The sequence below is a fragment of the Periplaneta americana genome, chromosome 9, assembly GCF_040183065.1.
Source record: "Periplaneta americana isolate PAMFEO1 chromosome 9, P.americana_PAMFEO1_priV1, whole genome shotgun sequence".
NCBI lineage: Eukaryota > Metazoa > Arthropoda > Insecta > Blattodea > Blattidae > Periplaneta > Periplaneta americana.
This window is the reverse complement of record NC_091125.1, coordinates 97,200,620-97,228,397: the sequence shown is the minus strand read 5'-3', so window position 1 is coordinate 97,228,397 and position 27,778 is coordinate 97,200,620. Positions and strand designations below refer to the sequence as shown.

The following is a 27,778-nucleotide window of genomic DNA, read 5'->3' as shown; positions in this document are numbered from 1 at the left end:
AATAGCCCAAGGTGGGCTAAGAACCACCAGCTGAATGCTGCTCTCAAGTCCTCAGCAAAGGTGTACGATCATCCAACCAGTACGGCTCAGTGTGATCAGCACGGCGATTATTTTTTTTTTTTTATTTTAGTGGGTTATTTTACGACGCTTTATCAACATCTTAGGTTATTTAGCGTCTGAATGAGATGAAGGTGATAATGCCGGTGAAATGAGACCGGGGTCCAGCACCGAAAATTACCCAGCATTTGCTCATGTTGGGTTGTGGGAAAACCGCGGAAAAAACCTCAACCAGGTAACTTGCCCCAACCGGGAATCGAACCCGGGCCACCTGGTTTCGCGGCCAGACGTGCTAGCCGTTACTCCACAAATGTGGACACGGCGATTCCTCGGGCATTAGGCGTCTCACTGCAGCTCTCAAAACTCTTCACGATGTTGAGTGGGCTTCGGTCCCATACAGGCCTTACTTACCTACTTATGGCTTTTAAGGAACCCGGAGGTTCATTACCGCCCTCACATAAGCCCGTCATCGGTCCCTATCCTAAGCAAGATTAATCCAGTCTCTATAATCATATCCCAGCTCCCTCAAATCCATTTTAATATTATCCTCCCATCTACGTCTCGGCCTCCCCAAAGGTCTTTTTCCCTCCGGCCTCCCACTAACACTCTATACGCATTTCTGGATTCGCCCATACGTCCTGTCCATCTCAAACGTCTGGATTTAATGTTCCTAATTATGTCAGGTGAAGAATAAAATGCGTGCACTTTTGGTTGTGCAACTTTCTCGGGCCTACTGGTCGAATTTAATGGTAAAATTTCTGCCCGCATGAGGCAGTGTTCCCAACTGAACGGAAATTCCGTCAGAACTGACGGGCGGGAAAAGAATGACTTTGACGGCTGACGGATTTTCTGGCGGAATTCATATTTACATCGTCTTTTGACTTTTTTAGCTGCTGTCATTTTAATTATTTAATTTTTGGAGGATTTTACGTTTTATTTGAACAGCCCTACCTGTATCGTACCTTGTTAAACAATCTCCTGTTTCAGATTTCCTCATAATCAAGTCGAAGGTTGACGAATTATTATTTTAATCAAGATTGGTAAGTAAATTGTGTTAAAATTTGCTTTTCATTTGTATATAGATATGAGCCGTTGAGAGTAGAAGTGGTGTAAATCAAAATGAGTTATGAGGGTTAAAGTAAACATTCTGTAAAATATAGCGCAAAGTAGCAATTAATATTCAATTTATTTAAACTATTAGTAGACAGCGGATAGCAAGAAGGCCATAATAATTGCTACTTTTCGCTGTATTTTACAGAATTTGTAATTTAAACCTCATTACCCAATTCTGACTTACACCACTTTTGCTCTGAACGGCTCATATATTGAGTAGGTCTTTTTTATTTTGACGGATTCTGACGGATTTCCGGGTGTTAAGACTGACGGGGATACAATTTATGGGTTGGCAACACGGCATGAGGACTAGCGCTCATTCCTTATCGCAGTCCGATACAAGAGGTAGACAGCATGGCAACGGCGAAGGCCAAATTTATTGAATCAGTTTCAAAATTATCACAATTTTCATGATGTAAGAGTATGTTTAACACATATTGAGCTAATGTGATGCTACAAATGCAACATCTGATTTAAATTACAATTCAAACTTTGTTTGTGCAGCCCTGGTAGCAGGGTGCCGCGGTACACGGGTTGGGAAATGACGCTGAGACCGCAGAAAGATGACCTTGCTGAGACCTGACATCCGGACCTGCGTCGAGGTCACGTGATCAGATGTGCGCCGCGTATCGACCGTACGAGCAAGTACTACGAATTTACTCACTGGATTGTTACAACGTGGAGAAGAATTATTATTCTAATGTGTCATTTATTCCTATAGAAATTGGCTTACGACAATTGATCCTTCGATTACATACATCAACAAGACTTCTTGGATAATTGGTTTCAGTGTCTCTGAAAGTGCCTTGCCAAAGCCCGTTACGATTATAAACAATAATAGCTAAGTTATCAATGTTTTGACGTATAACGCCTTACATTTCGGTACGTAAGGGGGGAGGGTCATTTAGGTGCTCACGGTGTCAGACTTTCGCGTTACCTATGTGTCTGGGAGAAAAAAAAAATTGTATAATTTTTCATTCCTGTGATTTATCGTTTCTAAGTTTATACCACTTTTTGTGGGACGTCATAAACATACGATAGTTACAATTTTTTTCGGGGTTCTCCCCTTTTCCCCATACTAGGCATTTACACCATTTCGTCATCATTCCATAGCATTCCCCGATCGCCGGCTGGCGACGCACGGAGGAGGCTGGCCTAGGGACGAGGGGGTTTGCCTGCTCAACACCTGGGTACGCAGCGAACCTTAGTGTAGTCAGCCGGTGTGGGTTTGGGAATGCGCCTAGCTTGAGGATTAGCGCAACAGACCTTAACAGGTCGTAGTGCTGGGCCATAGTGCCCTCCTCCCGTAAATTCAATTCAATTCATTTGTAGATAGCGAAAGCAATAAACGATGCGTAATTTGAGAGGTTAGAATATGCCTAAATAATGGAAAAATCTTTTAAAACTACCAAAATGGCGGTCATGATAAACCCACATATGATTTGCACACTCTATACATACATACATACATACATACATACATACATACATACATACATACATACATACATACATACATAATTAGTGTTCTGCCCAAGGGCGAACACAGCTTTCTCCAATCTTTCCTATTTTATGCCTTCCTCTAAAGACTCATTCACAAAGAAAATTAAACATAACGTAAGCGTTAACTTAAAAATGTAAACGTTACGGTAAAATCAAGAACATTCACGATGGGAACATAAACATAACCGCAAAGATACTTGGTAACTATGGAAACATAACAACGACGCTATTTACTCATATTCTGTCGTATGCATCAGCGCTCCACGATTGTGTACTGTTTCCAAATCACGTAGGCATAAGCATGAAAGTTTGGAGTATGCAAACTTTCATGGTAACTTCTAACGGGAATGTTTATGTGAATCATTGTGAATGATCCCATTTGATAACCTGGCCGCAAACTTCTGTGTTTATGTTACGGTTATATTTAATTTTCATTGTGAATGGGCCTTTAGTCTCTGCATATGATCCATATACAGTATCTTAATGTCGTCTATCATCTGATATCTTCTTCTGCCCCGAACTCTTCTCCCGTTCACCCGTTGGGTTGCTTCATAATGTGTCCGCTAGAATCCCCCTCCCGGACATCCGAATGGGGGGGATTAGTTTACGTCCGAAATATTTTACCATGGAAAGACTCACCATCTAAAACTTTTTACATCTCGTGAACCACTGGACATACGTTAACGAACAAATACTCTTTGGAAAGCTCTAACGATGCCTAATAAACATAGGTAGGAAGTTCGTACCAAAACAGTAGATTTCAGTTGAGTACAGATATCACCCGCGCCTCGCCCTGCTGCCGCTCGCTACAGATGATACACATAGCTTCACAAAGCTATGTGTATCAAAGCTATTACCTGAAAGCTAGATTTGCATGATACACACTACAGTATGTTCAGAAACAACGCATAGTGGCATTCTGTGTAGAGTAGTGAGTTGAAGAATATTGTTAATTTATATTAATATTTTAGGTTCTGAACAAAGTGAGCTATTCTGTTATTATTGTATTATTTACGTAATGTGAATATTATGTACGATTCCAAAAACGTAAACTCATCTGTTATTAAATAACTATGCAAACAGGAGTGTGTAACACGTTTATCTTTTTCCCGGATTATTCTTCGTTAAATGTTGACGTCTCGTGCTGCTATGCATTCGGTTGCGTTACAGTCCAAGTTCAACATCGGAATTACGATATGAACTTCCTAACTACCATTACAAACAAAAACGAAAAATTGTCTTGAAAACAATAATTATGGGCTTAATATTATGTGCCACATACGAAATACACTATTAGATCCACAAAATAGTTGTTCACCTGATGATAGTAAGATAGACTGTATCATATTTCAGATTTGCTCCAGTAACGTCTTGTGACGTAAAACGAATATTTTCAGAGTATAAATATTGCTTTTTATTCTGAACCTAAACGGAGTATTTCTTTTGATGAAGTGAAAATTTTCATTGATATTTGTTATAATGAGGCTAGAATAATAAATTTTTATATGTGTGGGCAAATTAATTTAGATTGGGAATTACGAACTTTATAATTACAAATTATATATTTTTTATTATTCGTTTATTATTTTCTTGTTCTAAGGCAGTTGACGACTGGAGTACATGTTTAGTTACCACTCGGCTGTACATGTTAGTCATTCTGCTTCACTGACATTGAGAGGTGCTCTATTACTTTTCACTCGGTAGAGATATAATCCAAGCTCACACAACTTAACAGTTTTGGTACCAACTTCCTAGCTCTACTAATAACATATCAAAATAAAATTTGTTAAGAAATAAAACCTGATTAAAAATCATAACATTTTATCTTACTCCTTTACGATGCCAAGATTAACTGCTGCACAAAAGGAAGAAAACTACCGAATACGGAAAGAGGAAGCAGAGGAGGGTTCACAGAGGCCGAAAAAGTATCACCAAAATTCAACTCATCGGCGTGACGTTTTATATAAAATTTGCGCCTCATCAATAGCTTGAACCCGGTATTTATAATGCTCGAACATTTTATACATAAATATATAATTAGTCCTATTCCCGTTAAGTAAAGTCAACTGTTTTACAGACCAAATAGGAGGTCCAGAGGGTGGCGAGAGGTATTAATAGCAGTAGAGACGTCAGTCCTAAGTGCCCGCCGCCTTCACCCCCGAAAAAATATCCCTTGTACCCATTTCTGTTAGATGATGAGTAAATCCCAGGGCCATAGTAGTACGACCGGAAAAATTAATCACGCCGTTACCGCGGACCCCATATATTCCCAACAGCTAGAACCTAACAATTATTTTACTGCAGTACGATATTAAACAAGACTCAGATAGTAAGGAAACTACTGTCTATCCCTGCGTTGAAGACACTGATGACGTCTACGAGGCTCAACACGGGTCGTGGTGACGTCACTGAAAGATGTTTCACTGAATTCGATCAATTACTCGACGACGGTAGGCGGGCCCCTGCGCCTACATCTCGTGACGGAAGGAAAGTGGGCTATGAGCGCTGGAGGGCACTGCGGGCTGTTCCGAATCCCTTGCAGACAGTGACGGACAGACAGACACAGGAATGCAGTCAGCCAAATGGACCGCACATCGGCATTCCTTGCGAGCGAACCCGGCTTCCATCTCAGATTAAAACAATTCCTAAATGCAGGGCAGAACAAATCGTAATGAATATAACCATTATTTTTTGTGGTCATACATTCTTATTGTCGCATAAAATTAATAAAAATAAATGTTGTGTTTAGTAAAGTATGGAATATTTGTGATAAAGTTACAAATAGAAGGTGATTTCTGTGGGAATTTGCAATAGGTGCCAATATTCCATTATAATATATTTAAATACATATGTCTGTTCAAATACATTATATAGGCTATGATTACGGTGATAATGAATTATATTTCGTCGCAAGTGTAACCGTACTTTTTTGTTGTCCCATCTCCACTAACTTTTAATATTAATTTACCCAAGATAAATCAGCAAAGCCAGTAAAATTTCTAGAAAAAAGGAGCAGTAAAAGTAGTTGGCATTTGCTCTTCCTATTTTGCAAGGAAGCTGGATTTACTGTCCGCGACTGGATCTGCGACCCTGGATACTTTAGAAACAACTTGGAAACAGTCACTCTGAGGTAGTCAATCACTCAAGAGTTGTGCAATAATAATAATAATAATAATAATAATAATAATAATAATAATAATAATAATAATAATAATAATAATAATAATAATAATAATAATAATAATGTAATATTTGCGTGATAGTATGTAAATGGCCAAGGATTACCAACCGGCTTCTGGCCTCACGTCCACTTACCTCAGCAGAGGAGAACGATCATCCAACCAATACGGGAGTAACCTGTGGTTAGCACGATGATCCCCCAGCCGTTATAACTGGCTCAAAGAACAGGTTTTCGCTACCTATTATAACTCTGCGATTTTATCACGATGATGGTTGGGCACCGGTCCCATACATAGGCCGAAATATGAGAAAATGGCTTAATGCCCCGAACCAGCACTCATTCCGTAACTACAATTGAAGAAATAACGGTCTACACAACGATGCTGCGTAGTGGGACAAGAGTTAGTAGGCCTATTTGTCAGCTGTTGAATGATTTTTCGTTACTGTATAGTTAACAGCACCACTACTGGTAGAGGCAAGAAAGGAAGAGAATGAGTAAAGAGTAAGAACGATTACAGAAATAGGGGAAGAAAGGAAAGGAAAAAAGAGAGAGAGGTAGTAGACTGAGATGAAAAAGAAGATTGGAAACTGTGAAAGTGGAAAAGGAAAGTCAGGAATAGAAGAAGAAAAATGAAAAGAAAAAGTTGAGAAGTGGTGGTGGTGGTGGTGGTGGTGGTGGTGATGGTGGTGGTGGTGGTGGTGGTGATCAGAGGTAAGAAGTTCGTACCAAAATTGTTAAGTTGTGTGAGCTTGGACTATATATCCACCGAATGAACAGTAGTAACGCAGTTTTCACCGTTAACAAAACAAACATGTACAGTCAGGTGGTAACCAAACTTGTCTTTGTACCTTAGAATAGGAAACAAAACGGACAAATAATATTACATTTAAAAAAAGACATTTGATAATTAAAATCTTCGTAATTTTCAATATAAAATTATTTACCCATACAGTGCATTGTTGTACCGGGGTGCCAGGGGAAACCCCGGAGGGCAATGGATCACTAGCGTATAGGAGATTTGATTACATTTTACATTAACCCTTAAATTGGCAAAACTTCATTTCTCACACTAGTTTATTAAACCGTGTCGGACTGTAAAGAAAACAACTATCGCAGTGTCCATATTTTATGTTGTGCAATATTACAGTATTGTGAAATTTTAATTTTCCTACCAATTTTTTTTCTATTGTTCTATTAAAATTATAGCATCTAATTTATTGACCTGTTGTATCCTATAGGATACATTGCCAATTTAAGGGTTAAAGGAAAGTCACCATCGTATTAAAAATTTAATGAACTATAGAAACAATATATGCGTGGCTGCACTCAACCTGAAAACTATGTTTTAGTACGAACTTCCTAGCCCCAATGATAATGATGAAAAGGAAATGCAAGCAAGAAATGAGGATGAGTGAAGAGGAAAACCGGAGACAAAGGGGAGAGGAAAGGGAAAAAGGGAGAGACGTATTAGAATGACATGGAAAAGGAAAAGATTGTAAATTTTGTTGTTAAGAGATGAAAAAGGAGGAAAGGTGGAAGAAAGTCAGAAAAAGAAGAGGGGAGAGAACGAAAAACGGAGAGATGAGGAGAATGAGAAGAAAATATTTAAATTGGCGGTGGTGTTGCTACGGCCAATGGAATGTGAGAGAGGAAGGGCAGAAACAAAAAAAAAAAAAAAAAAAAGAGAGAGAGATAAAGGGTGAAGACGTGGTGAATAGGGAGGGAAGATCAGAGGGATGATTAAGGCATGGACAAGCAGGATAATATAATAAAGGTAGGGCAGAAGAAAAGACAGTGTTTGTGATGGTAGGTCTAGTAAGATGAGGATCGGTTATACAAGCAGACAGACATATGGTCAGGAGGACGGGAGTGCAGTTCCTGCACGCAACTGAGAACTGGTCTACACGTGTGACAACTGAAACCACCGCACAACACATGACAAGACAACGCGGTCGGTGTTCACACATAACGTGCCGGAAGGAACGCCGCCAGGGCTGTCCAAGCGTCTCATTTCCTGGTCGTAAAAAACATGGACTACGACAATAACGGTACACTGGAGATCAGACTAGCATACTAACATAGTCGTCAACATACAAGGTCTGAGTGGGGAAAACAAAATCGCTGGGTTCGTCGGCAGTTTCTCGCCTACGTCGAAATTTCTAGGTATCACTTCAGCTCATGTATCTGTCGCTTAAGTGCATATCGATTTATCCCATCCTTCATCTCAAATTCATACTGTATTATGCTCATATTACATCATGGGTTTCGCACCATGTCACGTTTTCAAGTAGAATTACGTCTTTCTTCTAACTAGATATGAAGTGAGGTAGCTTGGGAAATAACCGTCACATAAAAATAACCCCTCTCCTTTTCGTCCCCTTGCTCTCATCGTTTTTCCTTTAATCTCTTCGTCTTTCCCCTGCTCTTCTCGACTTTCCTTTATTCTCCTTGTCTTCCCCTTGTTCTCCTTGCATTCCCCCGTTCTCCTTCTTATTAAATCATTAAAGCTATAACAATTATGCTGATGGCACTACATTCTTATGCTCTAGCTCTGCTCTGAATGAATTACATGCTCTAACCAATGATATTCTATCACAGATGGCTTTATGGTTTGAATCTAATTGTTTTTTGCTTAAGGAAGAAAAGACTGTCAACATAACTTTTAGTCTAAATCATGCAATAAAAAAGGACAACATACAAAAACTAACTTATACCAAATTTCTAGGAATTTTTATAGACTCCAGTTTAACATGGGAAAAACATATCGAATATATATGCACAAAATTATCAAGAGTTATTTATTTATTAAAGAAATTAGTGACTTGCGCTTCTCAAAATTATTTAAGATGTGCCTACTTTTCGTTCTTTCAGTCGATAATTCGGTATGCCTTAATTTTGTGGGGAAATGGTAACAAAATTGGGAGTGTCTTGATTTTGCAAAAGAAAGCCATTAGAATTCTATGTCAATCAAACTATCTTGAACATTGTCGACCACTTTTCAAACAATTGCAGATATTAACTGTCCTAAATTTATAAATATATAGTATATAAAATATATATACGACATAGTCCTTTACACTCGACAAAATAAAGACAATTACTCATTAGTAGCCCATATACTGTACATGATCATGAAATTATAAATAGTGAACAAATTAATATTCCATACTGTAGATTACATAAAATTAGTACAAAATTTTCTGTCATGGGGATGAAATTATATAAGCTTCCCAGTCAATATTACAAGTTACCAACCAATAATTTCAAAACTAGATTTTATAATTGGCTTTTAATTAATCCTTTCTACTCTGTAGATGAGTTTCTTAACATAAATTCATACGAAATTGTTTTTTAATAAATAAAGTTATTTACATTTAGTTACAAATAATACATTAAGAGTGAAGTGTTTTAATTAATTTTTAGAGTTTCAAAATGTTTTGTGTTTTCATTCTAATTAAACTTTACTGTTTTCAATTATATGTGTATTTTCAAATGTATGTTTCTTCCCCTTTCTGTATTTGTGACGAAGGCTATCACTGTATGTTTAATGGCTTAATGAATTGAATTGAATTAAAACTTCTCCTCCAGCTCCGAACAAACACCTTTTTTAGTTCTTATCCTAGAAGAGGTTTTCGTCCAGCCATACTCTGCTATTGAAGAAGCAAACGGGTGTTTTAGTACATTTTTTGACAACGCATGTTGCCTTAGTTTTCAACCCTTCCGCAGTTACGAACAAAACAAAACATCTGTCGACCATATTTACGCACTTTTGTCATCCTATGGACTGATGCAATTAATATTATTGGTGTTCCAATTCTGCTAATTTTCTCGATTAATGTTAGTTTACATTAGAGTTTTAGTTAATACTTACATATCTTTTCATTGTAAGGTTGCCAGATTGTATTTCCCGTATTCTTAAGTTTTCATCTTAAATGCGTTTTCTGTATTTGAGAGTTACCTATGTTTTTTCCAGCAATATCATTTTCAGCATGGAGTTTATTAATCTTAGTATTCTTGAATCTTCCTAAGTAATAGTAAGTCTCTTAAAAAAAAACTATAGCAAAGAATGTCAGGTTTTTTTGGAAATAGGACTAAAGACAAGTTTAAAATTTTACAGCCAAATGTGCAGCAGAAAACAAAATAGGACTTTCTACTATGTTATGAAAATAATTTTGGATCAGAAGTTTAATTTTAGTTATGCAACAATTACAGACAATTCAGTGGACTCTGGAAAAAAAAAAAGATCTTATATTGTAACTCAGAAGTTGCTGTAAGTCTCTTGTTTCCAGAATTTTGTTAACTATGGTGAATTGTATGACGATTTTGTGAATCAAAAGAACAATAACATGGTTACATGCAGAAGGAAATCAGTATTGTTGAAAAGTAGGTTGACTTCTTTCTGAAGTAATGTAATAAAAGTTCAGGCTCTAATGCCTATGTTGACAGAGTGTTCCCTTTAATGAAGTTTAAGTCGTGCCTACATATACCCTTTCAGATACTTAACTGGTGTCTTTAGGACAAGGAGAAAGGTAAAGAGTGAAGACCAGAAGGAGTTTTACTTTTAGTTCTCAGGCTATAAAATACAATTTTGACATAATTATAACTTCCAAAATTTCTGAAATCGGAAAAGTTTGACTAGTCCCGTCTCCCTATTGTGAGTTGTAAACATATCATTACTGGAAACAGCATATTATGAAAACATATTGACTTCTGGTCCTCCAGTGTTGTTACATTTAACCTATTTTAGTCTGCCAGGAAGTACGAGACACAAATCTTCGCAAAATCTTTACTGACTCAATAGGGGGTAACCGCGGCTACCTTCTTTGGCACTACGCTTTTATGTTGGGGAGACGATTGTGTGAGAGAAGGTCGGCATGCCCTGTGAATCTGAATCCGGAAACACTTCCTTGTGAAGTTATTATAGAATAACAAGTCACATCTGTTCACGTCGGTTATTGAGAAAACGATTAGGGAATAACGTTGAATAATGTTAAATATTAGGTTTTGTATTAAAACAACTTTACCTTAGCATTAAAATTAAACCTGTATTGAAATAATGCTATTATGCAAGATTATTATTTTTATTTACAGCACCCAAAGTATTTTGTTATTCATAAGTTACATACGTCAGAGCTGTAGAGTGTATTGATTAGTAGGTATTTCAGGGGAGATTAATTGTCCTATGCCGCCAATGTTTTTTTTTTTTTTTTTTTGTTATTTTAAAACGCTTTTTCAACTGCTATGGTTATCTACTTGTAGCGTCTGAGCGAGATGAAGGTGATAATGCCGGCGAAATGAGTCCAGAGTCCAGCGCCGAAAGTTACCCAGCATTTGCTCCTAATGGGTAGAAGGAAACCCCCGGAAAAAACTTCAACCAGGTAATTTGTCCCAACAGGGATTTGAACCCGGGCCACTCGTTTCGCGGCCAGATATACTAACCATTATTCCACAGCAGTGAACCCCCGCCAATGTTCAATTTTCTTAATTAATGACCCAATATCTCAGGAACTACGCAAGATATCGTACTGAAATTTTTACAGGATAAAGATACAAGCTGCCTAAGAAAACTGACGCAGATTTAACAAGAAATAAAATTTGTAAACAAGATTTGATTTTTTAAATAATGTTGATTTTATTTTCCTATTTTTTTATCTAAAATATTTTTTTTTATCTAAAATATGTTTCTTTTCTGATCAAACTAATAGACATACAGTATTTACTGTGCGTCCGTTTCATTAATGTGTTGTTGTCAACATGTGTTTAAAATTTCAACCTTCTATAATTTACAGCTCCTGAAGAAATGGGACATTTGCATAAAAATAACAAAATATCAACATTATTTTAAACATTAAAATCTTTTCCTATAACTTTTTTATTGCTAAAATCTGCGTCAGTTTGCTTAGATACTTTGTATCTTCATCCAGTAAACATTTTTAGCTGGTTATTTAACGACGCTGTATCAACTAGTAGGTTATTTAGCGTCAATGGAATTAGTGATAGCGAGATGAGGCAGAGGATTCGCTATAGATTACCTGACATTCATCTTATAGTTGGGGAAACCCTCGGAAAAACCCCAACCAGGTAATCAGCCCAAGCGGGAATCGAACCCGCGCCCGAGCGCAACTCCGAATTGGCAGGCAAACACCTCAGCCGACTGAGTTACGACGGTGGCTGTGTAAACATCTCAGTAAATCTTCAGTAGTCGCTGAGGTAATGGGTAATTAAAATAGCAAATTAAAAATTGGCATGTTACGGAATTGGGCAGGTAATCTCCCCATCTATGGTAACTGAAACATGAAGAGTAACTCATTCAGATTAATTATGATTGGAGTAGGTGTAGGAAGAATTGACATGTTTGTAGTATTTTTGCTTGCGCTTTACATTGATTCTACTCACTTAGGCTACGTATTTGACATCAGTTTTTTTCCGCCGTCTGGGTACATTATTACTAAATTCTCTTCACGTTTTCATTTTTGGATAGATCAGTCTTTGTTATCTAATTTACAACTAACATATTCCTATAAATACGTCACAGGTATTAAGTTATATTTATTAGCATTAACATTAGCATCAGTGTTACGCGGATATCTGTCCGTTTCATCCTACAGTGATTCTCGAATAATGCTATTCTAAGTTAAAAATAAATCACAGGAACTGCATGAAAATAATGTAAATAGGCCCTAAGTAAAACCAGCATTCCATAGACACATATCTCACAACAATGTCTTCACAAATCGCTGACAATTAAGGCAGTCGCGGACCCTATTGGACACCCCTGCACTTGACGCCCTTGAACTTCACCAAATCCCAATTACTTCTCGTTAAGGAGCTCCTAGTAATCCTGTTTCGCTGCCATGACAACGATTATCCTGGTTCCTATGGTTTCACGAGTTTAACTCGATTACGGCTGTGACAAATGAAGCACGACAGCCGAGTTCAGATTCCTTGGTAACAAAAACCCAGAGCGATAGAACCGTACACGAGAACTGCGAATAGAAACACTCTTCGTAAGCAATCATGCGGCAAGGTACTGTCTACCATTGATGAAATAAAATTAACAGGACTGATAGAAGGATAAGACTATGAAGTGGACATGCACCTAGAACACTTAACCCTGAAGATCTGTTTTGATAAGTCTGGTTACATAAAACGAGTGATGAATTTACGGGGTAGTCTGGAAGGGAATGTCTCCCCCCCCCCTTAAGAGATTTCAGACTTTCTAAACTAAAAAAATATATTATGCAAATCTAGTTTTCAGGTAAAGCTCCCTGTGAAGCAGACTTGAATAATTTCAAGGGAAAAATTGTTCCGGGGGGGGGGGGGGCTGGGTATCGATCCCAGGACGAGACGGTGTCGAGTGGAGTTCCTGGGTAGCTCAGTCGGTAGGGCGCTGATACGTTCAATCAGAGGCCCCGGGACCGATACCCGGCCCCGGGACAATTTTTCCCTTGATATTATAGAAAAAAAAAAAAATATATATATATATATATATATATATATATATATATATATATATATATATATATATATAGTTTACACATTATTATATTTTAATTTGATACGAATTTTCCGTAACTAAAATTAATTTTGTTTTTGTAGATTTTTAGGTTATTTCCTTGAAGGTTAGGAGAGACTAGTTAGCGACACAATTCGTATAGCTGAATCTACCGGCCGATCTTGATTGGTTAAAATTTAGCCCGTCTGAATTTCCAGTCCTGATTGTTACAGTTAAGAAGTGAGGTGAGCTGTGTTTATTGGTATAGTTATCAGTGATAGTTTTGTTTAGCAAATATAACAATCTTATTTACAAAAATAGTTACAAGATGCACAATAAATATTTCAGTATACACTGGACTGCAAAAGAAATGCCGATACGAAATTATATCGTTTTCCGAGAACTTTAGCAAACATGACTAGGTGGAAAACTACTTTCCTGAGATTAGTTTTTTAAAAACATGCAAATACTACTTTTATAACATGTTCACGTTATTATTTAATAAGAACTGATTTTCAATTATTCACTTTTATTTTACACAATTAATAAGAATACTATACGAAAATAGTGAAACTGCAGTTTATGTGGTACAGGTATTCCACAGCCTTCCTTATTATACATGGATGTTGTCATTGTTACAATCGATGTATAGCCTATGGACAGCTACGTTTAATATTGTATTAAGAAAAAATGTATCAATTTTATTTATATACGTATATATATATATATATATATATATATATATATATATATATATATATATATACAGTCCACGCCTGTGGAGTAACGGTCAGCGCGTCTGGCCGCTAAACCAGGTGGCCCGGGTTCGAATCCTCGCCGGGGCAAGTTATCTGGTTGAGGTTTTTTCCGGGGTTTTCCCTCAACCCATTAAGGGCAAATGCTCGGTAATTTTCGGCGCTGGACTCTGGACTCATTTCACCGCCATTATCGCCTTCATGCCATTCAGACGCTAAATAACCTCAGATGTTGATACAGCGTCGTAAAATAACCCAATAGAATTAAAAATATAAATACAGATGTCCACACCTGTGGAGTAACGGTTAAGGCTGGTTCATAATAAACCGGGAACGGAAACGACGACGAGAACGAGAACGGAAATGTTAAAATAAATGAGCATTCACAATTTATTTAGCAATATTTCCGTTCTCGTTGTCGTGTCTGGCCGCGAAACAAGGTGGCCAGAGTTCGATTCCCGGTCGGGGCAAGTTACCTGGTTGAGGTTTTTTCCGGAGTTTTCCCTCAACCCAATATGAGCAAATGCTGGGTAACTTTCGGTGCTGCATTCAGACTCTAAATAACCTTACATGGTGATAAAGCGTCGTAAAATAACTTAAATAAAAAAATAAATACAGATACAGAACTGAAATTTGAATCTAACTGAAACATTTAACTATATACAGTATTTCTCCTTTGCATGGAATAAAAACTCTTTAGAAAATTAAGGCCATTTCAGATGTGTTTGTATAATCATTTTATTGTAATGCCTTCTGTGTATCTCTATTTTTATTGTTTCCTAAACGAAGTACTCGTAGCACGATATTTCAAGTCGATAGAGACTTCGACAAGTTACCTGGTTGAGGTTTTTTCCGGAGTTTTCCCTCAACCCATTAAGGGCAAATGCTGGGTAATTTTCGGCGCTGGACTCTGGACTCTGGACTCATTTCGCTGGCATGGTCACCTTCATCTCAATCAGACCCTAGAATCTAGTTGAACCATCACTTATTATCAACACGAGGTTCAAATCAATGATATATTGTCTGAGAATTCGAAACCATACCTGACTGAACTTACATTCATGTAACCAAAGTCAAGCCACCACCAACATCTCCTTGAAGTGAATATTGTGAATTTTCTTTTTATGCACGTTTCGGCAACGCTGGACCCACTAAAAGGCATAGAACCCTACCTCTGAGAAAGCAGTTCTTACTGCCATGGAAACCTCGGGTCCCCTCCGAACAAAAGGGAGGGTTTGTCCTCTCATATTACCATTCCAGACAGACAGACAGACGTGGGGTGGTTTGTGTGTGAGGGAGTCACTGGGTCAAACGATCGATCTGTCTGCAACTAACCCCACGTCTGCGCAACAATGCGGCTAGGCATAAGGGGCACGGAGGTCCTGGTTACGATCCTATGCATCTGTTACCATTCGTCTGAAAAAAATAATATCCTGCTAACAAAAAATATAGGCCTATCCGAGAAAGAATGTAGAAAAATATGTTGGTTTAATATTGACTGCAGTGCTGAAATGACACTAAACATAATGTTCTAAAACACAGGATAGTTTGAAAACCTAGTATCGATATATCTGCAGGATAGTCTAGTGGTTATATCAACATTAGCGGTTTTAAACCTGGCTGAGGTCAACAGATCTTTAAGGGCGACAAAAATCCTTAGCATAGTTCCCTCCGAAGAGCACGAAGGCTCGTACTCGTATATTTACTGCACATAAAAGAATCTCATCCCTGAATGTGGTGGTTTACAGCAATATTTACCGCCACTACTGGCCCATGTTAACATTCAGTTCTGGAGTTATCACAATGATTCTATATGGCGATCTAAATTAAAACAAGTTTCATCCACCTCCCTCCCAAGTCGGATATTGCCGTGCTGACGTAACATGTAAGATGTTCGGAGAATAATTCTAGATATCGGCTTAGATTAAAATAGATAAATCAGCTTATATTAGAATAGACAGACAGACAAGACAGATAAAGACATACAGGACGGACAGAACAGAGACAGACAAACAGAGAGAGAGAGAGAGAGAGATCACCGCTGAGTAGTCCTTGAAATTTAAATAAGCACATATTAAAATTAAGGAATACATAGACTCTAGAAATGTCAGGTTTCTTCAAAATTTTGATAAATGTTTTTGCCTCATCTGGAAGCTCATTTCTTCTAGTTTCCAAAATTACATAACTTGTACCCACTACCTCAATAATTTTATAATTATATTATAATATAAGAGCACTATACTTTCTATACCTTACGCCAATGGTTCCCAACCTTTTTTTTGACAGACGACACACTTTCCTGAACGCCCACGATATCGCGACACACTTATTTGTTTTCAATAATAACAATGTAATAACAGCAACCAGTCATTTTCTTATTGATGAAAAGGTGGTGAAACTCTGTGCAGAATATTTTTTTTTGCGGACGGGGAGATGATTACTCATCACTGCACGGGAATTTTGTCATTTGTATCCTCCTTTTCGTCCAACTAAGACTTTCAAAGTATAAGCGGAATTCAAAGAAAAATTAAATTAATAACATTAGTTATTCACACATATTTCGGTTCCATGATGAAAAATGCAAGAAAAAAGTGCCGGAACGCCGTTCCAGCGCGTTTCGCCAGAAAAAAGCACTGATAACTTCTATGTAGTGTCGGACATCCAGTGTTGTAGATGGGTCGATATTAACATAGCCTACAATCGAAAATTCCACAAAAAAAAACTTGAGTGGAATCAGAAGAAAAAAAAAAGTATGTGTCAAAAATCCCAATTATCTATGCTGCATATGCGATAAAAGATTTTTACTATCGTTTTTGAAAACTCGCCTATTTAAATAATGTGAAATCTGCGCTTGGTGGGTTGCACAGAATTTCTCTATATGTGGCCTTATGGTTCACAGGATATGTAAATCATCTTCAAGATGTAGCGGTCTGTTCCTTAGTTTAGATTATTTCCATTGTAGAAAATGCAGATTCATACAAGTATGACATTGAAAATGGCAGTTCTAAATGTCTTTTTAGTTTATTCGACTTCATCGACTGATTTGACAAAACATTTCCGCATATAAGACACTCGGGATTTTGTTTATATTCATCTCCACGCCACGTAAAACCATATCGCAAGTATTCATCCCTATATTTACGAAACGCATTACGTTTTTATGAACCCTGACGGGAATTTTCGCGCACATTATTTGAATTAACACTGCTGTTATCTAATTCTAACCCAGAGCTTGATTTAGATTGTCTTTTTCGAATTAAAAATTTGTTCATGATAAAATCTAAATAAAGCACTTTTCATAAAATAGTCGCAGTATAACCCGCTCATACTAAAACTGAGCAATATGTTCTGACGATTCTAAACTCTTAAGTGGAAAAAATAAACTAATTATTAAGCATTGTTGCAGGTGTTCACGTTTCATTGGTAAAGTTTGTTTCAAAATAAAATGTACCATATCAAAGGCTTCGTTGTAAATAAAAAATGCGTTGTAAAAAAAACTTTCTGGTTGGCATAAAATTTATTTTTCAATTTCAGAATTTCGAGTCGCGACATACCGGTTGGGAACCCCTGCCTTACGCCATCTTCAGTGTCTGTTTTCTCCTATTACACATCATCCGAAATTTATTATCCTTTCAACGGACAAAAAGTAGACTTCCAATTTGTGCAACAGATTTCATTGAGGTACCAAATTGAAGCTTAAACATGCGGTTAAATTGCAAACTAAAATTATTACTTTCAATCAGTTATAATTATTTTATCATCTTCTAAAGAATGGGCTAATCATATAAAGTGACGTATCTTTCGATTGGTTCAAGAAAAGTAAATAATTTTAGTATGTAGGGAATCATTTGGCGAAAAAAGTTTTACCCTAGATCAATTTCTAATGAAGTTAGGTCGGTCCAAAATTTTATTAATTTTTTTCCAAAAAGAAAAAGAAAATTGTGCCCCCAATTTCGATTTTCAAATTTGAGCTTTATACATTGCTTAGATTACTCAAGAATCATGTCACGAAAGTTTGAAAGACATTAAGGAACAAATGTGGATTTTTTTTTATCCTGAGTCGATGTAGGCCTATACCTTAAGGTAGGTCACCTCTTTCTTTCTAAAACTGCGTTAGCATTCGGTAATTATATTCATAAGCGTTGTTGTTGAAGGTAAAATAACTACAGCAGTTGGTAAAGTGGAATTGAAAGCAAAAGTATTTCCACGCCCCGTCGCAAGAGATGCATTCAGGAGTCTGCTAGACCGCCAGTGCGGAGAGAGTCGGTTCCTCCCTCCCCCGCCCCAACCAAGGAGTAAAAAGAGGCCAGACTGCGCCCCCACACCCTTCAGACCGCAGACCGACAGGCGTCTAGACTCACTTTCACCCCTGACACCTTCCCCTGTCTCACGCTATTGGATTTCCAAGCCACCCCGGCGAGTCTCCACCCTTCTATCGATTTTGTGAAAGGGAGGGTCCAGGCCCACCAGCGCCATCACCCCCGAATGCAGCCGCTCATGCCACCGCATCGCCGCCGACCCAGTAAAATCTGAAAATCCCGCTGCGATGCTTCCTCGTTTTCGTATTATGTTCGATGCGAATTATACCCAAACCCATATTACATTCCTATATTCCAATGCGAACATAGCACTAGATATGACTTGCCATGCTTTACACTCCAATAGCAACTTGCTTTTAATAAACGTTTAAGTCTATGCATGTAACTACAATATACTGTATATCTCCAACTGGATTTTAAATTAAAGCCTTCCTTCTCTCGATTCGTATTTCTACAGAAACATACAGCCGATTTGAAGCTTCAGCTATGCCCTGGAATTTCTATTGAACATTTTAGAAACCAGCTTACTTTTTATGCTTTAATAGCATTTCACGGTACTTACATACAAGGGGCAATCAATAAGTTTCCGGACTGAATGCAGACAACACACATGACATAGGAAACGGAGAAGTTATCTAGAACCAGGCAAACGCCTAGAATCTATACTAAATACATCACTTGAAAGGCAGAGAAGAAGACTAGCCATAAGGCGTATATGGATAGATTCCAGGGAAAATCGCAATAGATCCTTGACATGTTTGCACAAAATCACGTGAAGTTCAGTTCTTACAGACAATCTGACGCTGTTTGATAGACTGAATCAATAGGTATGGAAGCAATGATCTTCAGTGACACGCGCATGTATGTTTAACGATACAATAATTACAAGTGCAGTTCGGAAATATATTGACTGCTCCTTGTACACAGTACATACATATAGATGAGGAGGCGAGACCTGGCATGCGAGCTGTGCGATAGGGGAAAGAATGAGCTATCAGAAAGAGTTTGTTTCATGATGGTTAATATTATACGAATCTACCGATACGGAAGTTCATCTCACAATCAAACATTCTGATGGGAGCAGATAAAAAAGTTATTTCATTTTCTTCCACCATGTTAACAGTGTCAAAAGAAATGCTTATACACATTTTGACCACTAGACCGCAATTACGAGGCCTTCCAGAAAGTGATTTTCCCTGGGCCGTTTACAGAAAAAAACGCACAATTGCATGGAAAGATTTATTGAAACGGATACAGCAATTGTTGCGCTTTTTGTCAACATATCCCGCATTGGAACTGAGGCATTTGTCATACCGTGGGATCAATTTTTGTATCCTTGTGTCGTAGAAGTCAGCCGTCTGAGATCGGAACCAGCGTTTGACAGCCGTCTGCACCTCTCTGTCGATCCCATGATATGACAAATGTCTCAAATTGAAAAACAGTTCAACAATTGCTGTGTCTGTTCCAATAATTTTATCCAATGTAATTGTGTTTTCTTTCTGGCGAACTTATTTCTTTTACGGCCCTCGTAATTACGATCGAGTGGCCAAAATTTGTATAAGCACTTCTTCTGACATTATTAACATGGTAGAAGAAAAAAAAATTAACTTTTTTTATCTGCCCCCATCAGAATGTTTGCTTGTCAGACTAAAACCTATCTTCTCCCTCCATACTCATAGGTGATATAGTCACAGCACATAATGATCACAAGACAGATCTTGCCTCCTCTACTGCACATACATACGTACGTACGTACATACATACATACATACATACATACATACATACATACATACATACACACACATACATACATACATACATACATACATACGCCTACTGAAATTTCAGCAACATATCTACCTTCGCTTATTTTTTATTTACATACCTATTATTTTGTATTAAAATCGGTATTTAGGTACTGGGGTCAGGTAGGGAGCTCAAATTTGTCCTAGGCCTAACTTCACAGCATATATGGTTCATGGTCAAACATTGCTACTGGAGCATGGTTAGTCGCGTTGTGAGAAGTACGCCTATTTGCGTCGCCTGAAGCGTGATATTATTGCAGTCCGCTGCTTGTTACGTTCACTGATAGTCCTCGATATGTAAACCATGTTGTTATATATAGGCTATTACTATAATTAATTGTGTTGAAATTATCGAAACTCACAGTGATTAAAATGAATTTTAATTTTTGTAAGGAATAGGTCTACTTGAAATGCTTACCTACATGAATATTATACCAATAGTCTACTTCAAATAGGTTACTTGAGTTCTGTAGTCTACACAAAATTTCAGCTTTATAACAAATGTGTTTTTTTAGATGTATGCTCTCATAATTATATGAAAATATATTTTTTTTACATTATATGTAGTAGGCCTAGTAAGTAAAGAAAAGTCTTTGCACATGTAAGTATATATCATGATCCACTATAAAACTTAAAAAATTACACCAAATTATGGCTGAAACTTTCTGTGTACCTACAGTTTAAATATCAGCGTTACATGTAATTAATATTTGAGGAGAAAAATTCGCTCCGGTGCCGGGGATCGAACCCGGGTCCTTGGTTCTACGTACCAAGCGCTCTGACCACTGAGCTACGCCGAATTCAATCCCCAGCACCGGATCGAACTCTCCTCCTTCAATGTTTCCCTTTGTGGCCTGACTCCAAGTTAGGCATATATGTTCACGTATATGTCCAATGTCAACTACCATTATACTAGGAGCGCACTCAGCTGAGTGACTTGTTTGGCCGGGAATCCGCAGTTAAATGCACAGTAATCTGTACAGACATATGCACTGCTAGCTATGAGAATATTATAGATTTATTAATTTGTCCTACAGAATGATATCTGTAATATTGGCAATTAATATTTGAGGAGAAAAATTCGCTCCGGTGCCTGCGTAGCTCAGTGGTCAGAGCGCTTGTTACGTAGAACCAAGGACCCGGGTTCGATCCCCGGCACCGGAGCGAATTTTTCCCCTCAAACATTAATTGTCAATATTACAGATATAATTCTGTAGGACAAATTAATAAATCTATAATAGTTACATGTAATGCCTTTTTTCACTCGTTCAGGTAGGAGATAATCTGTAATCAACATTTAAAACCTTATCTATGCATAACAATTCGGAAGTTTAGCAACTGCTTCTACTGCTTTATATATTTTAATGATAATGAAACTTAATTTGTAATACACTAACTTTAAGGCTTACGGTATCTATATTCCTGAATTTGGAATTTTTGGCAACAAATGTCTTGTAGTGTTTTATCTTTCCAACTTCATATGTAATATGTGCTGAAAATTATATCCATTCTATACATTCATTGAACTACAAAAGATTTAGGAACAAAACTGTCTTCCATTTCTTTCTGTGTCCATACAAAATTTATATATAAAGCCTGATCTATATTCGATATTGTTTACTTTTGCCATCACTACATGGTCAAAACGATGTGGAATTCTGAAAGCTGAATAAAAGTTGTGTTCAATTATGTCTTTCACTTCAACATTATAACTAGCTACTTGTTTAAAATTCTTATGCAAAATATCACATTAAAAGAGTTTTCCTTTCAATCAATTTCTGACATCAATGGTCACATTCGCCCATGTGCAACACATTGCTACTGTATCACTGAAGTTGCTATGGAAACAAAATTTGCAATCCTGAGAGAGGCAATTAAAAAGTTTAATTATGTTTTCATTTCACCTCGTGACGAGATCCTCAAACGACGTTTCCATGGCAACGTCCAATTCGACAAACAAGATCCGTTGCAAGCACTTGGAGCGTGTAAGCCGGGTTGCTTACCTGAAACACACAGGAGAGACACGCAATGAGTAAGGTACACACATGTCAAGGTTTGCTGGCACTGAGCAAACACACAATCTGATATGTAACCAACCCCTTTTCATTATTTATTTCCACGACTCCCTTCCAGCTCTGTGAATACGTGTCGCAAAATATAAGCTGAATTCACAGACATGGGTTTCAAATCTGCCTAGCATACAAATACGAGCACATCACACCTCAACAGAACGACTTTCTGGGGACTTTTTTTATTTTATTAATTTAAATTTAAATATATAGAATAAAGAATATAATTACAAACAAGAGAAATAGAAATAAAATAAAACAAACAATATAAAACAGGAGATACAGTAGTATTAACAAAATATGAGACCGAATGAGCAGCGCTCGTGTTCGGTCGCAGTTCAGATATAATATTAATAGGCCTATAAGAGAATATAAAATAGGAAATAGTATTAAAATTACAGTTACAGAAATTATATAATATAATATTAATATAAGAGAAATATAGAAAATAAAAAATAATAATAATAAAAATAAACAAGTAAAATAAAATAGGAACTAAAATTTAAATTACAGCGGCAATGGAATTATATAATATAATATTAACACTAGAGAAAAATATCGCACGTGAAAAGTAGGCTTCAGTTGTTGAGGGTACTAGGAACAATAGACTGTGCCGGCACTATTTCGCATTGTCTGTGATGAGGCGATAGTAGCGATCCTAGTGGTTAGCAACTATCTATGGATGCATATTCCCTACGTATTGAGCTTCGTGACTGTATATACTAGACTGTGGTATTATTTTAAGTAGGATAATGTTACAACTCCAAGAAATCTTCATTCAACACATAGATAATTTAAAAAAATTACAAATAGTGTAACTAAAATGAATTTAAAATGCTTAAAAACGTTTTTCAAAAACTATGTTTCTTATTTACAAAGGACGTGCCAAAGAATATTTTAATGGCATCATGCACTAATTTTTTCCATTTTCGGATTCTTCACATGTCAAACCATTTATAAACTATTCTTTTGTAAAATCTGCCTCAAGTTTATGACCCCAGTAAGCCTATGTGTATAATCTTCGAAAAAAAAAATGACACGCTGCCATACGTTAACTCAATCCCCTTCGTATGACTTCGACTTATTCCGTGGGAGCTTAGGTTTACGCGTGAACGAATTTCTTATGCACGACTCCCCTCTGTTTTTCCTTCGTTTGTTTGTTTGTTGTTTTTTCAACAGTAATCTCACTAGAGGTTTTGATTTATCTAGAGAAAATCAAAACTCGAGTGGGATTCAATTGACTATTACACGATTAGAAAAAATATATAAAGATTAGAAGAAATAAAGTACTCTTATACAATAAAATAGGTATTAATTGACTTACTAAAATTTTATTTCACTAATGTTAGCATCACTAAAACGTTTGAACGAAACCGTCGTGTTCAGTTGACTGTCTATGCGGTAAACAAATGATGATCGCAAAACATGTTTTATAGTACCGTAAAGAATTTGCAGTTTGAAATGTTGGCAAGGAAACAAGTGATAAAAACAGAAGAAAGTGTATAAAGATTAGAAGAAATAAAGTACTCTTATACAATAAAATAGAATTTGACTTACTAAAATTATATTTCACTAATGTTACCTTCGTCAAAACGTTTGAACGAAGCCGCCATTTTCCATGCACTATCTATGCGGGAAACAAATGACGATCGCAAAGCATGTTTTATAATACCGTAAAGGATATGCAGTTTTAAATGTTGGCTAACAAGGAAACAAATGCTAGGGAAGTGATAAAAACAAACAAATGCAAATGAAAAAGTGTCTGGAAACACGTTCAAAGTATTTATTTTTTAATTCCCTGTAATTTAAAAGTTTCTTTAATAAAATTGAAAATACGTAGGAAAGCTAAAAGCAGCGTTTGATATTTCTTAATCCGTATGACATTACTGAATGTGGGGTAAAATTACAAGCAAGTTACCCTTACTCTTTTCTTGAGAGTTAAAATTAATATCTTAACAATCCATCCACATACATTTGACTAGAAAGACGGCAGACCATAAATATGTCATATTTTATTGTCAAACAGCTAATCTAAAACGTTGGAACTCCCCGAAAATAAAGTATGTATGTATGTATGTATGTAATGCTCAACCAGATTGATTCAATATCATTTGGTTTCTGGCAGACTAGTATAAAGTCCCCATAGAGGATTTAACCGATTGGGTGTAATGTAGGCAGCCTCCTCGTGGTACACCCTGGATGACGCTAAATGGCCTACGAAGAAAGCTCATGATGGCAGATCTTAGTGGAATTAAATCCGAAAATAAAGTAATATCTTAGGAATTAATGCAAAGCTTTTAGTGAGCGTAACTAATAAAAATCAGCGCCCAAAACAAATGTAACGGCAAACATAATTTTGGTCAGCATTTAACAATCCATACATTTGGAAGATTACTCCCAGACCATAGCCAACTTTCCCATAAAGCAGACATGTGAATCGCATCACTGTCTGAGGGTTGGGGTCCTTGCGCCCTCTGTAACTTGACCAATTGCTGAGTGGAACTGGGTCAACGGCGCGTACACGTCGTGTCGGCATGGAAACTGCGGTATCGATTGTTGTGACGTCACAATTCAGCTGCACGCCGAGAAACCGCTGCTTTCCCTCTTGAGGTCTTGAAATGGCAACAATTTGAATAGAAATTCCTATAATCTTACTCTTGTATATAAAATTCATCTTAAATGTATGTTTCATTGTAGCCAGTTGACAGTTTCGTAACAAGACCAAGCAAATTATGCGTCGTCTGTGGTGAACGAAGTGATAATGAGAGAAAGTTTCCTGCAAATACTGTGATTCACCCTATCATTCCACTAAACAACGGGGTGAATTGTAGGTTGGTTGATCAATCAGTGAATATAATGAGTCAATTCAATCTGTTGTCATGCCAGTTAGTTCAATTAACGTCAATAAATCAGTAACAGGTAATAACTGGCCATGTCAGCTAGTCATGACAGTTTTAGTAAGTCAGATCAGTATCAATGTCAATGAGTCACAACTGCGTTTGGCCAAGTGGCCGTTGCAGTCAGGTCAATGCCTATAGCCTATCAGTCGGTCATGCCATTGTCAGTGAGCCAAATCAGTATGTGTCAGTGTCTGAGATCTCTGTTAGACCCAGTGGTCGTATCAGTCATGTCAAGAGTTTTTGTGGTCATGTTAGTCATGTCAGTGTCAGAGTGTGTTGATGTCATCAACAACAGTGTCAATTCGGTTAGTATCAGAGGCCATGTCAGTCAGGTCAGTGTCGGTGGGTCAGATCAATAACAATGTTAGTCTAGTCAGATCAGTACCAATGGGCCAGATCAGTATCAATGTCACTACCAGTCAGGTCAGTATCGAGAAGTCAGATCAATAACAATGTTAGTTCTAGTCAGATAAGTACTAATGGGCCAGATCAGTACCAATGTCAGTATCAGTCAAGTCAATTCGGTGAGTCAGATCAATAACAATGTTAGTTCTAGTCAGGTCAGTACTAATGGGCCAGATCAGTATCAATGTCACTACCAGTCAAGTCAATTCGGTGAGTCAGATCAATAACAATGTTAGTTCTAGTCAGGTCAGTACTAATAGGCCAGATCAGTACCAATGTCAGTATCAGTCAAGTCAATTCGGTGAGTCAGATCAATAACAATGTTAGTTCTAGTCAGGTCAGTACTAATGGGCCAGATCAGTACCAATATCAGTATCAGTCAAATAAATTCGGTGAGTCAGATCAATAACAATGGGCCAGATCAGTACCAATGTCAGTATCAGTCAAATAAATTCGGTGAGTCAGATCAATAACAATGTTAGTTCTAGTCAGGTCAGTACCAATGGACCAGATCAATATCAACGTCAGTACCAGTCAGGTCAGTGTCGATGAGTCAGATCAATAACAATGTCAGTTCTAACCTAGATCATATATGTAACAGATAACTCCTCGCTACATTAAAATCGGCAGCACTTTGAAGAGAACAACCGCCAGGATCGCCACCCGTCCGCAGTAAACGAACACGAGATGGCAGCACAGTCTCTAATGCATTTCAAATGGGTATTATACGTGACTCCTTATGCAACAACGAGATGGCAGCGTAGTAAACCTGACAAAGTTGTTAACCTCAAAGCCTATAACCCCGACATATCTGTTACATATATGATCTAGGGTTCTAGTCAGATCAGTACCAATGGACCAGATCAATATCAATGTCAGTACCAGTCAGGTCAGTGTCGGTGAGTCAGATCAATAACAATGTTAGTTCTAGTCAGATCAGTACCAATGGGCCAGATTAGTACCAATATCAATACCAGTCAGATTCAGTACCAATGGACCAGAACAGTACCAATGTCAGTATCAGTCAAGTCAGTGACGGTGAGTCAGATTAATAACAATGTTAGTTCTAATCAAGTCAGTACCAATGTCAATACCAGTCAAGTCAGTGTCGGTAAATCAGATCAATAACAATGTCAGTTCTAAACAGATCAATGGGCCAGATCAATACCAGTCAAGTCAGTGTCGGTAAATCAGATCAATAACAATGTTAGTTCTAGTCAGATCAATGCCAATGGGCCAGATCAATAACAATGTTATTACCAGTCAAGTCAGTGTCGGTAAGTCAGATCAATAACAATGTTAATTCTAGTCAGGTTAGTGTCAATGAGTCAGATCAGTATCAATGTCAGTACCAGTCAGTTCAGTATCGGTGGCCGTATTAGTCATGTCAGTGGCCTTATCATTTATATATTTGTCAGTCATATCAATACTAATGAATCAGTCATGTCAGTGTAGTGAATCAGATCAATAACAATGTTAGTTCTAGTCCGGTCAGTGTCAAAGAACCAAATCAGTGCCAATGTCAGTAGCAACCAGGTCAGTGTCGCTGGCCGTATAAGTAACTTTTTTACTTGGTTATGTAACGACGCTGTATCAATCAGTGGATTATTTAGCGTCGATGGGATCTGACGAGATGAGGCAGAAGATTCGTAAGTGATTACCTGACATTCGTCTTACGGCTGGAGAAAATCTCGGAAAAAACCCAACTAGGTAATCAGCTCAACCCACGCCCGAGCGCAGCTCCGGATCCGAAGGCAAGCGCCTCAACCGACTGAACTACGCCGGTGGCTCCGTGTCAGTCTTGTCAGTAGCCTTATCAGTCGTTTGTCTCAGTGAGTCAGATCAATAAAAATATTAGTTCTATTTCGGTCAGTGACAATGAGACAGATCAGTAGGCCTATCAATGTCAGTACCAGTGAGGTCAGTGTCGTTGGCCGTGTCAGTTTGTCAGTGTCATGTCAATTAAATCAGTATCTGTCAGGATGGTTGCTCTAAAAAAAAAACTAACCAATGGCAGGTGGCCGGGTAGCTCAGTTGATAGAACTGGCTACGGACAGAAAGGTTCGGAGCTCGATCCTTAGTAACGGCGGAATTTTTCTTACAGAAAAGATCCCGGGATCTAATCAGCCCCCTGTCAAATAGAGTACAGCGTATTTTCTGGGGATTAAATAGG

General features: G+C 37.5%; 1 protein-coding gene across 1 annotated transcript in view; it reads right to left on the bottom strand.

Annotated features, from left to right (window-relative positions):
* The window catches only part of Snoo (Sno oncogene), a 421,394-nt gene that overhangs the window by 189,920 nt on the left and 203,696 nt on the right, over positions 1–27,778 (bottom strand). The gene's annotated exons all lie outside the window — the stretch shown is intronic.